The sequence below is a fragment of the Perna viridis genome, chromosome 10 (assembly GCF_037379345.1).
Source record: "Perna viridis isolate PV_CMFRI_1.1 ecotype Kerala chromosome 10, ASM3737934v1, whole genome shotgun sequence".
NCBI lineage: Eukaryota > Metazoa > Mollusca > Bivalvia > Mytilida > Mytilidae > Perna > Perna viridis.
This window is the reverse complement of record NC_142454.1, coordinates 17006526-17022047: the sequence shown is the minus strand read 5'-3', so window position 1 is coordinate 17022047 and position 15522 is coordinate 17006526. Positions and strand designations below refer to the sequence as shown.

Genomic DNA, 15522 nt, shown 5'->3' with positions numbered 1-15522 from the left:
TTTATTAGTGTATTTACCCTTAAAACAAAATTACAAGAGTCTCGCCTAGTACATGTATGCGTTCAACCGTTACTCCTTTTTTATTTTAATGAAAAGTTTGGCTAGGAAATGGTCATTTAAATTACAGAAAAATAAACATTTCTATTCAGTTATACCTAAATCATGTTTTATTTTATTTAAACGGTTATAATATTTAGACATTCATTCTCACGCGCAAACCGACATTCATGAAACTTTCATACGAATAAAAATATTAATTTAAAGGATTTTTAATAAAATTAGGCAATAAATTGAGCATGCAAATATAACGAATCTTACTAAGTCATCATGCTGAATACAATTACTGATTAGAAAAGTTTCCAAGATATATTATTTCCAACCAAAATCTCTGTCAATTTCTTTCCACTGAATGGTGAGTTCCTCACGAACAATAATATTTACCCGCCAGAATAAAGTGTGCGGTTCAACCAAGCATAGAACGGAAAAGACCGAATCCAACCGAGAAAATACGAAATCTCAAACTGATAGAAAAGAAATACCAGGTTCGAAATGTCTGTCCGTTATATCGTTTAGGTCAAGGTCAAAACGTTAATTTCCAACTAATATTAACACACATATAAATTGAAATAGGTTTTTATTATCTATGAAAATAAATATCAAATACAAACAAAATTCAAGATACAATTGAAGATACAAATAAAATATAAAATACCAGTAATTTTACACACTATCACATTTGGTACCCAAATAGTTACTACATTACATGGTCAACTAACTCTATTCAAATGCTGAACAGTATTGCTAATAAGACTTCCATAATGGATATAGCATATAGGTTACATGTTAGGTAATACGGCGGATTTTCTTTTACTTTTAAATTTATTAACAAGAGGAGATTGGTTGCACGTAATCGGTACATTCATTAAGTACTTTGATTTGAGACCACCAAGAAAATTTCATTAATTATAGTGCAAAGTTTGGACAATCTTTCGTTAATAATGGGCTGAAACCCATCACCATTACACCTTTACAAATTATCAGATTTCGCGCCCGCATAATGACAACCGATACAAAGAAATATAATTCAGGAAAGTTTAAATGTAGGAAAACGCGTTGACAAAACATGGCCAAAAAATGACACTGGACGAAAGCAAATATCACATAACAAGGAAACTCAAACGTTCAAACAAACTGCAAAAACACAAAAGAAAATCCAAATTTGGCTCGTAGATCACAAATTACGAGGAAAGGGAAAACATTATTAAAAAAGGAGGTTGTTTTACACATTAGGAAAGAAAAATCAACGTCAGGTCATGGTGACGAAGGTAGAATGACGGCCTTAATCAATGTAAAATTTAACTTTGCCCCAGTTTCTCTTGTTCAGCCTCATCTAGAAAATCGGTAAAACAAGTAAAAGAATTCCAAACGTTAGAACAACTCTAAAGTTTCTTTTAAAAAATGAAAGTGGGCAACAGAAAACTGAAGGACCTAGGCCATCGTCGAAAGCTTTCCTCTCTTTTTAGATTTCGAGACGAAGGGCAAGATAAAAGGAAGATCCAAGGAAGCCCTTTGGAATAATATATTTGAGATAAGTTCAAAATCGACAAGACAATTATTTAGGGAACATACATTATCTATGAAGAAAACAATCCTGTTCAATAGTGGATGAAATTTCGGCTTACTAACAGTGCAATTATAAGGGATGCCAGTCAACGTCCACCCCTTTCTCCCTCTTTGGAATTTCTGGATTCTGGTTTAGAAATTTGTTGTTTGATGTATGATACCGTTACCTTTTTTTTAAAATTAGGTTAAGCGTTTTACGTAAATATTCTTATGTAACATATTTTTCTGGCGTAAAGCTGACGACCGTCACGGTCGGTACAGTCATCTCAATATCGCGGATGAGAATTCGGCTACAAATATTGTTCTTTCATAAATTGTTATTTCAAGGTGTTGAACAAATAAATATGATAAAGAGCTTTTTTCTTTGCTTGGAATTGGAAGCGGGAATCATATCTGTAAAATAAATGATGAATTAGAAGTCAGAAGTCCCAAGATAAGAACATTAAGTTTTCTTTTCATTTACTCTCTTAAATTGTTAATAAATATAAGTGTAATCAAGGGAACCAAAATTCTAGCGGAAATCAAAAGAATGTAATCCAGAGACAATGATCAGGCATTGAAAACCGATAAAAACAACAAAGAACATGAAGCAACTACAAAATTACATACAAAGTAACAAAAGTAAATAAGCAGCTCGGACTTTACTAAACACTGGGAGCATGGACAAGGTGTTAGGGTAGGGTAAGCGTCCTGTTTTTTTTCTAGAAACACCCACCCAGTTGCTCATAAAAAGTGAAGTCCGGGGTAGACGAAAGAAGGATGGAAACCTTTGAGACGTTGATACACCGTAACGTTCCACGAGTTCATGATGATGACCATAAAACTTTTGTAATGATGAATTTAATCGTGTAGAAACATAACCCTAATGTTCAAGAACATCTTTGAAAAACTTGCACCAAAGTGACATAAAAATACCACTGACTGAAATTACCTAAAAAGGCCTAAACAAACACCTAACTTATTATTCATTATATATATATATATATACAACGTCTCAGAATGTGACGACTCTATTTGCTACACTACTCCATCGCATCAAATTGGTACAGGGAAGATGTTATAAACGTATAGAAAGGTCTGAAAAATTCCCAACGATGTTAGAACTGTCAAATTTGCGATACAAATGTTTTGTCGTTCCCTCCGCGGGACTCGAACTCGTACTGCTGTGACATCTATGGCAACACCGCCTGCACAAAGTCTAGCGCCCTAGACCACTCGGCCAGCTAGGCTATATGAAAATATAGCTTTCGCTGGCCGGGTCATTCTTCCTCGTAGGACTTTGTGCAGTTAATTAGTTAGAATATTTGGTAAATTATAAGTAAAAATGATGCATTTAATAAGTATTTTGCACCAATTAGTCATCACACTTTTTCTTTATCAAATATGTTGTGAAATAGTAATACAATATAGATAACTTAGATCTGGGACTAATAAACAGTTGTATTTAATCCAAGTTTATATTCAGAGTTTTATAAAATTATCACTACATACACAACAATAAATTACAGATTAACACATAATACAAAACAACGATAATGTAAAGTTGCCGATTTAACAAGTCCCGATTTCACAAGGTCCCAATTTGACCATTATTAAGGTGCCGAATTAACCATAATGACAGGTGCCGATTTGACTTGTTTCCGAAATTCCCCTATTAAACCAACCAAAGAGTAAAAGAGGAGCAATTATTGTTTAAGAAAAAAATCCATTTCGAAAAAAAAAAAAACTGCAAGTAAATGATTATGAGTAAACATCATTGTTTACATGATTGGACAAAAGCGATTTAAAAGCGATATTGAAAATATTTTTATGTACAAAAAAGAATTAAGCCAGTGCAATTTATCAAAGGGAATATCCGGGTATTACAAAAATATAATATGAACAGTAAATTATTATTAACAAATAAACAAATGTTACGGTTTTCTAAGAAACGACAGTAACAACTGATGTTACTTTGGGAGACTCAAAAATACTAATAACAATACCATTACGTGAATCATTATAACAGCTAAATTAAAGCTAGTATAGACGGACCAAAAGGAGTGTCTGATGCCCTCTAGTGATAATGGAATTGTTAATAAAATGTTTTATTTTATGTACAACTTTTTGAAAAAGTACTCCAAAATGTTTTTGAATGAACAACCTTGCAAATTTGGTTCATCAAAAGCCCCCCTTTCTACCCAAATATTTGGACCTACTCCCTTGGAAGGTAATAAAATTCAACATTTGTATACATTGTGTCATCTATAAAGGAAAGCAAATAACAACAAATGTAAAAAATGTATGTTATGTATCAATCGCTCAGGCATCAGCCAGACTATTTTAATAGATAAAGTTGATGTTGGAAATAATGAACAGTGTACACTTACCTAATCAATCGATAACTTTTGCTCAGCTGATGTCTTTCGACAAACTTGTCCATGGTGTATGTGCTCATATTCATGTAGGTTCCGGCACTTTAAAAACATAAAGTCAATAAAAAGCTGCATTAAAAACTTGAGTAAATAACAGCTCAAAATTACCCCTCCACTTTTTGGTAATTAATGTCCTTTGTTTTCTGAATCGAAATGTCGAAAAAAATATGCAATCGATATATGAATAATCAATTACAAGCACCGATATGTTACATCTAAGATCGAAAATGGATACATGTCGCCAAATACTTCACAACTACATCCTATTTAGGATTAGGTAAAAGATAACAATAGCATTGGGTAAAGTTCCTGTAAGAAGTACAATCCTTTAGATGGTTTGTATGAGGAGTGAAATGTGGCATTTTAATTTAAGGAACAAGCGGTTTATGTTATGTGTAAATCGAACTTAATTTCTTTATACACGATGATATCTCCAGATAATAGTTACATACCTTATAATTTAATATTCTGGCAAAATCTATGATAAATTCTTATTATTTTATTCAAATACACATGCCTTATTTTCAGACAAGATTATTACATTGTTAAAAGTAGTCCGGTTAAAAGGTAGTGGTTTAAAGTTCATGACCTTGTTTATTGGTCAGGTAATATAGTGGAGCGGTTTGAGTGTGAAAAATAAGATTTAAATGCACTAGAAGAACATACATCTAATAAATACATCATTTGAAAGAAAAATATTTTTACTTTGAAATAAAACTTTTTAAAGTCGGAGGTGGTCCAGTTTTATAACAAATAGGGATAAAATGAGGAGGGGTAATTTCATTACAAAATAAAAGATTTTTTTAGATATAATTTCCAAGAGAATGAAATGGCATGAAAATAATCCTTCTGTAATAATCATAAACAACTAATATTGTGAATTGGATGCAATATTCAATGTTCTATGTATGAAGTAATTCAATGTCATATTATGACGTTTTCGACACCACTCAAATAGCTCATTTTTTAACTATGAATTTCGATTTTTAACTATGAATTTCGATTTTTAACTATTCCGTTCGTTAAATGGTTGTTAAAAGTAGTGTATTTGACATTTTTTCTTCATTTATTTGATATAACTAAAATTAAAGGACTTAGACGATAATTTGTACATTTTTTTTTGGCATTTAAAAAAAATAATGAAAGAAATTCATAAAAAAGCTGTTCGTGGTCTTTATGCATGTCATGTGTAACTTTTAAAGCTAGAACATATTCTACATTGAGGTATACATAAATTAAAACTAGAAAAAGGGGGAGAGGTATAAATAAGGAACAACATATTATATCGATAGGTGTTAATATATCTACATGTGTAAAATGTATAACAATTATATATCTACATTATTACATTATACGCAAGAAATCTACTTGACAGGAATTAAATTTATGACTAAAATATGTTATATCCATATGACTAAATTACTCTGTATTAAGTTCAAAATATTTCATAATGCATAGCACACGTTGGTTCGCGGCCAAGATTCTATTTGTTTATATCGTATTACCTGATAACCCACAATGGGATGGGATCCCCGACCCACCATCTGGGGACGTACCGAGTTTCCCTATTGCTGAGCACTGTGTGGATACGCCTATCCCGGATAATCTATTTGCAAATTTAAAATATCATTCACAAACAAGCAAAATAGAGTTAAACAACAATTAAGATGTATAACGCTAAATCTCATTTAACAAAAATAATGCAAATGACAATCATTACAAACATACAAAATAACTTTATCAAAGCAACGAAACCTGGTTACAAAAAGCACCACAAGTTATAAAAATAAACTAAATCAGCATCCGACCACTAGTAATGTTAAAAACTAAAAAAAGATGTAAACGGATATCATAATACGGTGTAAAATGACTTTTTATTTGACTGACTTATGTTAATAATAAACAACTATGTACAATGTTCAATGGAATTGCCAAACACAAATACTTTCAACAAAATTCATATCAACATAAAATTAACAACGTTGGTCCTAAATAACTATTTACAAGACATGAACAAGTACTTGAAAATATAAAAGCAGGCAATGTTTGAATCATTTTTTATATTATGATATAAAAAGAGGGAAAGCAACGTTGCATGCCAGTAATGAATATGACTGACTATGACTATGAGAAAAGAATTGGTGGTTCAGGTTTTCTCTCTGGGTTTTTGTATGGTAGACAACTAGTAAGGGAAAGAACCTTTTTATTCACTGGTAAGGACTTATCGCTACCACGGCCGATTTTGGTTTGAGGAGTCTGGGAAACATTTTGAACCTGGAATACGACTCGAGCCATTGAACTTTTCCATCAACAATTTCTGTGTTAATGTCAATGTTATCCGACCCTTCTTGTATCAAACAACTGCATGACATGAAGTGACATTTGTCAGACTATTTGGAACATAAATAATACTGCATATGTTTGGAACCTTGTGGTTTGCTAGACTTGAAGGATATTATTTAACTACATCAAATGAACAGCAAAAACAATTGACTTCAAACTATCGATCATCTGTCTAGAACCACAATATTTATAAACCTGTAGTTTTAGAGCTATTTGAAATGGTGTGAAGGAACATTTACCAAGTGACACCAAAGTCTCTGTAACTGCAAGATATTTGTGCAATTTTTCCGACTCGAATTGCCTTGAATCATATGCAGAAAAGTTGATTTTTCATCTATCAGCCATGACAAAAGTTTTGTAACTCTAGGTGGCATAGTTATAATTGCAAGTGAAAGTGAACACTCGCTAGAAGTTGGATAAAACTGGTTTATCTGCGCCAGATACATCTATTTCATCTGTCATTTGTGAAAACCGAAGCTCAGATTTTGTAGAACTTATATTTTGTTTCTAGAATAAGATTAGAAGCAAGAACGATAATATGGAATGTCAAAACTAATGACTTTTGAACTATGGGCTGATGGTAGTTCTTGTAAAATCAAGGAAGCAATGTCATCCTTTCAAATTTCCAGAGCTCAGAATGTTTTTACCTATTTTAATTAAAAAAGCACAGTTTTTTTTCTGGAGATTTAGTACGAAATACTATGCAGTCTTCTCATTTTAATGATACTTTGATGCGTTTGGTAGAGCTTTTTCCCAGTTTAATTGTACTGCCAAGGTTTCACATTTCACAAATTCAAACATAAAAAAGTATATCTCAATAATACTCAAAAGTCTGATAATTGAGCAAATCAACCCGAAAGAACATATTGAACGCGCCTAACATAATTGGTTAACACATTCTTTATTTTGTGGATTTCTTCTGATAATTACTCACTAAAATACTTGTAATTTTTTCTTAAAGCTGAGCAAATTCCTACAATGTAAAAACTCCGGCAACAGGTAGGAATCTATTCCGGCAATTAACTATTCATACCCTTTGTCACAAACTATCAAAATAATTACTATATTTTCGAGGAATCTTGGTCTTTTTTGTAAACGCCCTTATTCTTGCTAATAGATAACATTGAACTGTGTTGTTCTTAAACAACGTTTAATAAAAATGGACTACTTTAAAAGGGGTGATATCCAAATTTTATTAATTTATATATTCCTTCAGAACGTTCTCTTTTAAATTAGTAAATATAAACATGGTCTACATCTTCCGCCTATGTATATTTTTCTTAACTTTACTACAGACACATGTTACACTAAAATTGCGCACACATTTGATAATAAACGTGAATTTACAAAAACTGGACCATACAATTTTTTACGACAACTCTTACAATGAACTTTAATATATCCATGACAAATTTTAAGAAATTCCAGCCGTGTGTTTGATTGTTGTATTAAAGAATAATCGACGGAACCAAGATTATAGCGGTTATCAAAAGAATGTAATTCAGGGACAAAGACCAGACATGAAAACAAAGTAAAGCATACACAACAAAGAAGCAAATAAGCAACTCGGACTCCACTAAAACCATCGATTTCTAAGTATAGGTTAAGATTTGAGGCTGACTTAACAGTGTCTGTAGTATCCTTCATCTCCAGTTCTTTAGGGGTAGATGCGAAGTATCAAATCCACGAACGTAGGTTTGTTTAAAGATAATACGTCATCTATGTTGCTACAGGTCATCACTACAGAAGTTTTATGGTCATCATTAACTCGTGGATCGTTATGGTGTATCTATCTGCACCATGAAAACCGATTTATTCAACGTGTCATAGTTTTTCTTTACTCGTTTGTTTACCCGGGACTTGACTTTTTATGAGCATCTCGGCGGGTGTTTCTAGAAAGCATAGGACGCTTACCCTACCGGTGTACCTTGTCCATACTCCCAGTATGGGGAATAGAAGTCTACAGTGTTGAAAAATCATAGGTTTTAATGCTATGATATTCTGATAATAGTCTTGAACTGATTATCTCCAAAAGATCTTTCGAATTTTTCAGGATCCACATTGAGTTAATATCACTAAGGGAGTAACAAGTGTTGTGGTAGGACTGCAGACCCTCTTGACAGTTGTGATTATAGAAGTTTTGAAAGAGGTTTGAAAGGTACATTTTTTTGCAGATTAAGCTATGAAACGCTGAAACTCTTAAAATAATGCCTTTCTTCGGGTTGACCGCTCCACTAATAGGAAACGTTTGGTTTAAGAACATATCTCTCTCAACAATATCCTTTGTAAATAACATACCTGTGTTTCAATTTGTCCCCTATCATGGCCGATGTCATGTCTTTTTTTATATTTAGATTTTATTGTGATTAAACGATTCTTTAGAGTACTGAATATATATGTTTCTTCTAGTGGCACACAAACCAACAGAATGCATTTGCAATAATTGTTTTCTTAAACATTTAGCTTTAACAGTTATAATCACAGAAAAAAGACAAAACACAAATCTACAACCTGGAGATAGTAAACGAGCCAACAAAACAAAAATAAACAACATATCATCGAAAAAATGAAATGACTACTAATCGAAATGTGGTTGATCGGCTTGATTCGGTGTATGATAGTTTTCTTCTCCTAAAATGTCTTGACGTTGAAATGTCTGGAGTTTATTTTCATTTTATAATAAACTGAAAACTCACATTGTACAAATCAAACGAAATTATTCAGTTTAAACAGTGCATTGAATTTGCGTTACGATGCTGGTAAGCTTGTTTCTCGAAATTCCACTGTTAAAAGATGAAGTATACGACTATGATCATGATTTTCCATTCTAACACAAATTGGGTGGTTAACAAAATAATATCGATTGAAACACGACAGAATGCTTACTTAAGATATGCCTCCCCGTCAGAATGTCAAGCAAGAGAAATGAACGTGAAAGAGTAATCAGGGGAACCAAGGTTATAGCGGTAATCAAAATAATGTAATCCAGGGACAAAGACCAGACATGGAAAACAGACATACACAACAAAGAACATAAAGTAACTAAAATCATACATACAAAGTAACAAAAGTAAATGAGCAACCCGGACTCCACTAAAAACTGGGAGTATGGACCAGGTGCACCGGTAGGGTAAGCGTCCTCTGCTTCTCTAGAAACACCCACCGAGTTGCTTATAAAAAGTCAAGTCCGGGGTAGACAAACGAGGAAAGGAAAACTATGACCCATTGAAAAAGTCAGTTTTTATGGTGCTGATGGATACACCATAACGATCCACGAGTTCATCGAATATAAATCGATAATATAGGTGAAGTATTGCTGCTTGATCATTTTATAAAGGTTTACATTTATAAAAAAACTATAGTATGTTTAGATACGAGTGTAACGAACGTTTTCTCATCAGGTTAGCGCTAAACTAAGTTAGAATGCTTTATTTGTGTTTCCACGACGACCTAATAAATATGCATAAATACAGACAGGAAGTAACGCTCAATTACCATCTATGGAAGTACTACGTCATTCGTTCGCAATCTCCATTTGGATACATTCAAATACATGTATAATTGTGCCCGAATAAAATCAAACGTCGAAAATAGCTTGTATATAAGATGCAGAGTGGCCCTCTGATCTGTGTATGGGTGCAATAATCGTGTTTAGAAAGTAAGAAGACTAAAACTCTTTTCGTTTTCTGTCAGCTTTTCTTTATTTGTTAGGCATACACCCACGAATGGTGAATACATAATTACTTTGTACACTATTTTTAGGACTTGAAATGGATGGAATATTTAAAATAGTTACAGTCATTGTATCGTTCTTTCTTTGCCGCTGTGTTATAAAAATATACAAGCCCGGTAGACTTTAAAACTATGACCAAGAGATAGGTGGGTGGCTTCTTTTATCTTTACATGGTTCGGCAACCCGTTACAAAGGTGTCGACGCAGGTGTATGACTTCTATAATTATTGAAATATACTTGAATTTCTTTTGTCGTACGACTTTTTAAATAAAAAAAATACATGAAGACTTTTTGACACACTACACAGAATATCATAGGTAACCCTAGGTGAGTTTAAGGGAGCTTTTCTGGTACGGACAATATTATGTTATAGGTCAGTTAAAATATTTCATTTTAGCAAAACAGATTTAGAACACGAGGAAGCTTCAGCAGGAAACCCTTGTAGGTTATTAAATAAATTTCTTAAAAACCAATAAAAAATAAACATGTTCGTATTATCCTCTGTACTGGTACACTTGTTAGGAGTAACGTTCCATAACAAAGAGATGAAATCAATATTTTCAGTGATAATTTTTCCAAAACGTTACCAATGTCACGGGAGCTCCTGAAATCAATTCATACGGCTATACGATGTTAAAATTTTATGTTGTTGAATGAAACAAAACTCGGCCGATGGGCATCTTGGAGTGGCAACCATTATTATTTTTTAAATATCAGATACATTTGCGGTGGCCTATTGCAGTACCAAATATTAATTTTCCGTGACTTTTCCTATTTTTATCATTTATCTCGTCTTCAAACAGCGGCCATGTTGGATTTCTTAATTTGTTATTTCACATTGGCGGATAGCGCCAGATTTTTGTGCAAAATTTGATTTCTTTCTGTGCAGTCGTGTTAGAGATCCTTCTACCTTGGTGTAGGAAATAATAAGAATGATAATAAAATCATTAATTATAATAATAGTAATAAGAAAAAACTCGATAAAAACAATTTGTTCCACACTTCACTAATAGGAAAATAATCATTTGACATACGTATAATGATATATTTTAATGTATTTTTACATGTATTAAATCAAAGTTCAGTCTTATTACCTATGGTTGATAAAATCGCCGCTGTTGTATTGACAAAGAGATATGTATAAACTAAATTAAACAGAAGGCCGATAGTAGGTATAATTTGGTCAATTTTATACAGTTTATCAAACAAAAAACAAAATTCTATTATTCAAGCCCGTTACTACCAACAAAAGTTATACCTTTATCACCATGTTTAATATACTTTTCTTATAAAATGAACATGAAATGATGATGATGATGAAATGAAAAATGGGATGGGACAATAGGGTCGACGAGATTTGATTGCTTCTAGAAAATGGGAGGGAAGGGTAGGGTCAGGCAATTTAGCCTCATTTGGGGGAGCGCAATGGTTTCCACCACATCGAATATACCACAGCATGGTTTTTTAACGTGCCAGGAACGTGACATCTTAATTTCCCAACACGGTGCACCACTATGGTTTGCTGTCATGTTTTCCGTATTATAGCCTGACAACCCCAGCACGTAACACATCAGGCATACACACTTCCATCAACTGGGTCACATAACCCAGTTGCTCTGTGGGCAGAGGGTTCTGAGCACTATTTAATCGCCTTTTACGACAAGCTTAGCGCTGCTGCGGGCACATTCTTTTGACACCTGGACCCGCACGGGTTCAGAAAAGTTGTATCTGTGGTGGCTATTTGCTACATGTTGCTATACATCATCTTATTGCTTTCAAATACACTGCACTTATAATTATTGTAAATTAAGTAAGATATGATGATATACTTAGCATAAAATTGGACTTCGGACCTTGAAAATGGTTGCACCTAAACATGTGTAGTAGGATGGGGCACTAGGCCAAACAAAAATCAACTGCTCACTACATGTAGAACTACTATTATTGGTTCGAGCACTTTCCGTCAATTTCGGACAAACAGGAAAGAAAAACACTCTGTAATATAATAATGACAATAAGCTACATACATGGAAAGTGTACACCATAATAAATAATAACACATAAAAGTGCTCTCACCTTAAAGCACATAGCAGAGTTCGCCTAGAACAACCGGGCACTGCATTTAAAAAGAAAATAGCTATTGCGTCTTGTAAGTAGTGCATGTATCTACATTGCAAAATGAATATAGTACGTTTTGCTAACTTTACACTGATTCTCAAAAATACAGATAAACTACTAAATCAATTATGCACTGTTCCAGAATTCACATTATACGAATTGGTTATATAACTACGCAGTTCAAAATATAGAAAATATATAACACAATCATTCTGTTAAAATAACTTGGCAATTAAAGTATACCTTGTAAGTTTGTACAAAGGCTTTTTGTACGTCTGGAATAAACAGGCATCAAACAGTCATACCTACAGTACAACATACGAATAATAAATACCTTTATCAGAAATAGTGCTGCGGTAAAACAACGCATCATATTTATAAATGAATACAGTTTAGATATTTCGCACTTTACCAATGAAAAATGTACATTTGCACATATTTTAGTGAATCAAGATTTTGCTATTTTAACTTTTAAACCGCAATTGGTTTTCTTTAAAATAAATTGCGTTAAAATCTTTTTACCAACCAGCGCTCGTCAGTTACTCACTACAATGGCACATCTGCTCAAAGCCACTCATTCCTATACTTACGATAAATTTTAGAATTTTAGAAACGTGAATTTTAGAGCTAGACAATTAGAATAATTAGTAAAGAGAATGAAAAACTAACCTGGGAATAAATGTTGAATGCGTATGCAAAATTCTACAATTCTTCCTGTAGCATTTGCACATCTGATCAGCTCGACTATTGAATTCCTTCTGACAAGATTCCCGCCGAATAATTTCAATCTGAACTCAAACCAGTAAAATTCAATACCTAAAACACCTGACCAATTTCACACCTGAGCGAACCTGAAATACCTGAACTACCTGAATCTACTCCCAGTACAAATATACCTTGAATATGACACTACAATACAAATATAATCTGTACTGAAATATAAAATAATTAACACAATGAAAATGCACAAGTAAACCTATAAATATACATACATACCAAAAATACCACCTTACCACACATGTAACCTATATGTAAATCGTATTAGTCATAATGTGCAGCATTTAATCTCTACTTCAGAAGTAGTTACAATATGGATACAATAGATAAACCAAATTACAGTTTTGAATTACATAATACAACATACTCGTGTGCTCCTGTATGATAGCAATTTAAAAGAGAAGTGTTTTGTCTGTTTAAAGAAATAGATCTTAACAACCAGACATACTGATCTGTACAGAGTTAAATTGCTACATGTCACTACGTTCTAACGAACAGATTTAGTAGAAATATCACAAACGGTTAAATCTTTCATTCTAGATTAGTCATTATTACACATGTGCCTAAGAGATTCAGGACGTTTAAACACCGGAGCGTAGTCAGTACGGATGTCACAACTCTCTTTACAAACCTTCTTCACTCTGATGGTATCTAGCTTGCAGAGGAGTATAGGATTCTAGGGTGTCCAAAGTTTCACCTTCTGACTGCTTTGTCACTTTGCTCATGATGGCTTTAAAAAAAAACAACTGTACCCTTAATCGGGGCCATTATTTACAAATAAATGGCACAGCTATGGGTGTCAAAACGGCCCCGTATTATGCCGATATTGGTTTAGGTTATTGACGACGTGGACATAAAGTGAATAGATTACGAAGTAGAACAATTTGTTCATACATGCCAGTAATCAACATCATTAAATTAAACTTATGAAACATCTGCTACTATCATCACATTCCTCGTTACTTTTAGCACTCTATCAGAGGGTGAACTGACCACAGATCTATACTCCAAACCAACTTACATCCATCAATACCTTATTCCCAAGAGCTGTCACTCATCTCACCTGACTAAGAGTATACCGCTTAGTTAAGCCCTCAGGCTAAGGTGTATTTGTTCAAATGACGAATCCTGTTACTGCACAAGGCAAAAAACGAACTCCGTGACTCTTGCCTTCAAAACAGACACATAACCATTCCTTAGCACCGGGCCTCTGTCGGGAAAAAAAGCTCCACACTATCCATTATCTTTTCCTAACCACCCATGACTGCCTTTAGACAGCCAGATAATTAGGGCAGTTTGCTTGTAAGGGCTGAAATGTCTAAGCCCATCTTGACTCCAAGCGACTATCGTTAAACAATCCTAGTTTCGGGGAATTGATACATCGCATCTATCCCAAAGAACTTGAGATAAAGGATACTACAGACACTGTTGAGTCACTTTCATATCTTGACTTATACTTAGAGATCGACAGTAAGGGAAAGCTATTAACCAAACTTTGCGACAAACGCGACGACTTTTCATTCAGAACTGTCAACTGTCCTTTCATCTGTGACAACACCTCTTCAGCACCTGCGTATAGAGTTTTCATATCACAACTCATACGTTATTCCAGAGCTTGCCGTAACTACACAGACTTTTTGTATCGCACTAGACTTCTTACAGTTAGACTTCTGGAACAGGGTTATGTTACTACAAGAATGAAGTCATCATAAACTCGTGGCTCGTTACAATGTATCCATCTGGACCAGAAAAGACTGATTTGTTGATCGTGTCATAGTTTTCCTTTCCTCTTTCGACTACCCTGTACTTGACGTTTTATGTAAGAATATATCTACATAAGATTTACTATCGTCCCAACTAGAACGGTTCAAGTGGACAGGTTCTATGATTAAGATGTATTTAAATTCAAATTTTATTTAATTCGGCAAAATTACAATATTTGATTGATGGCAATACACTTAAATGTCATATCCATTCCAGAATTGAAATAATGATCCGGTCTAACAGGACGGGCAATTCAAGAAATAATAACAAAAAGGTATCTCTATACATGATCTCAAATTATAAAAGTGTAAGTGAGTCCAGTTTATATTTCATAGCTTTTTTTTTTTTTTTTTTTTTTTTTTTTCAGGTGATATTCAATATTCATTTCGCTCTGTGAATGAAGATAACATTATTTAACCTACAAATGATGATATGTATAAATTGCATTCAAGAAGTATTGCAAGATTGAAAATGACGTCATAAATCCACATTTCGTAAGACAATAAGATGAGTTACTATATCTACATTGTAAAGCACCAATTTTAACAAGATATCTAAAAGAAAATATAAAGGGAATAGGAACCCCCAAAAATTTAATCTGAACTGGTAGTAGTTTATAGTATTGCATAATATTGTGTTTATTTTATCCCAAAGCTCCACTACAAAGTCTTAATCGATTGATAAACATGAACACAGGTGGCTGACATTTTTTTCCCAGAATGCATCTTATTTATGACGTATCTGTGGCAC

General features: G+C 33.4%; 1 long non-coding RNA gene across 4 annotated transcripts; it reads right to left on the bottom strand.

The window, feature by feature from the left end:
• Window positions 1-617: 617 nt before the first annotated feature.
• Window positions 618-13297, bottom strand: LOC148604753 (uncharacterized). Of its 4 annotated transcripts, XR_015916036.1 has the most exons (6): window positions 12901-13207; window positions 12475-12536; window positions 11943-12108; window positions 5543-5643; window positions 3993-4079; window positions 618-2016 (listed from the first exon to the last, which is right to left on the bottom strand). It is a non-coding gene; the product is annotated as an uncharacterized LOC148604753 (long non-coding RNA). The 4 variants fall into 4 exon arrangements; XR_015916037.1 differs by lacking the exon at window positions 12901-13207 and adding an exon at window positions 13228-13297 and having other exon boundaries at window positions 5543-12108; XR_015916038.1 differs by lacking the exon at window positions 12901-13207 and adding an exon at window positions 13224-13273 and having other exon boundaries at window positions 5543-12108.
• Between the last annotated feature and the right edge of the window lie 2225 nt (window positions 13298-15522).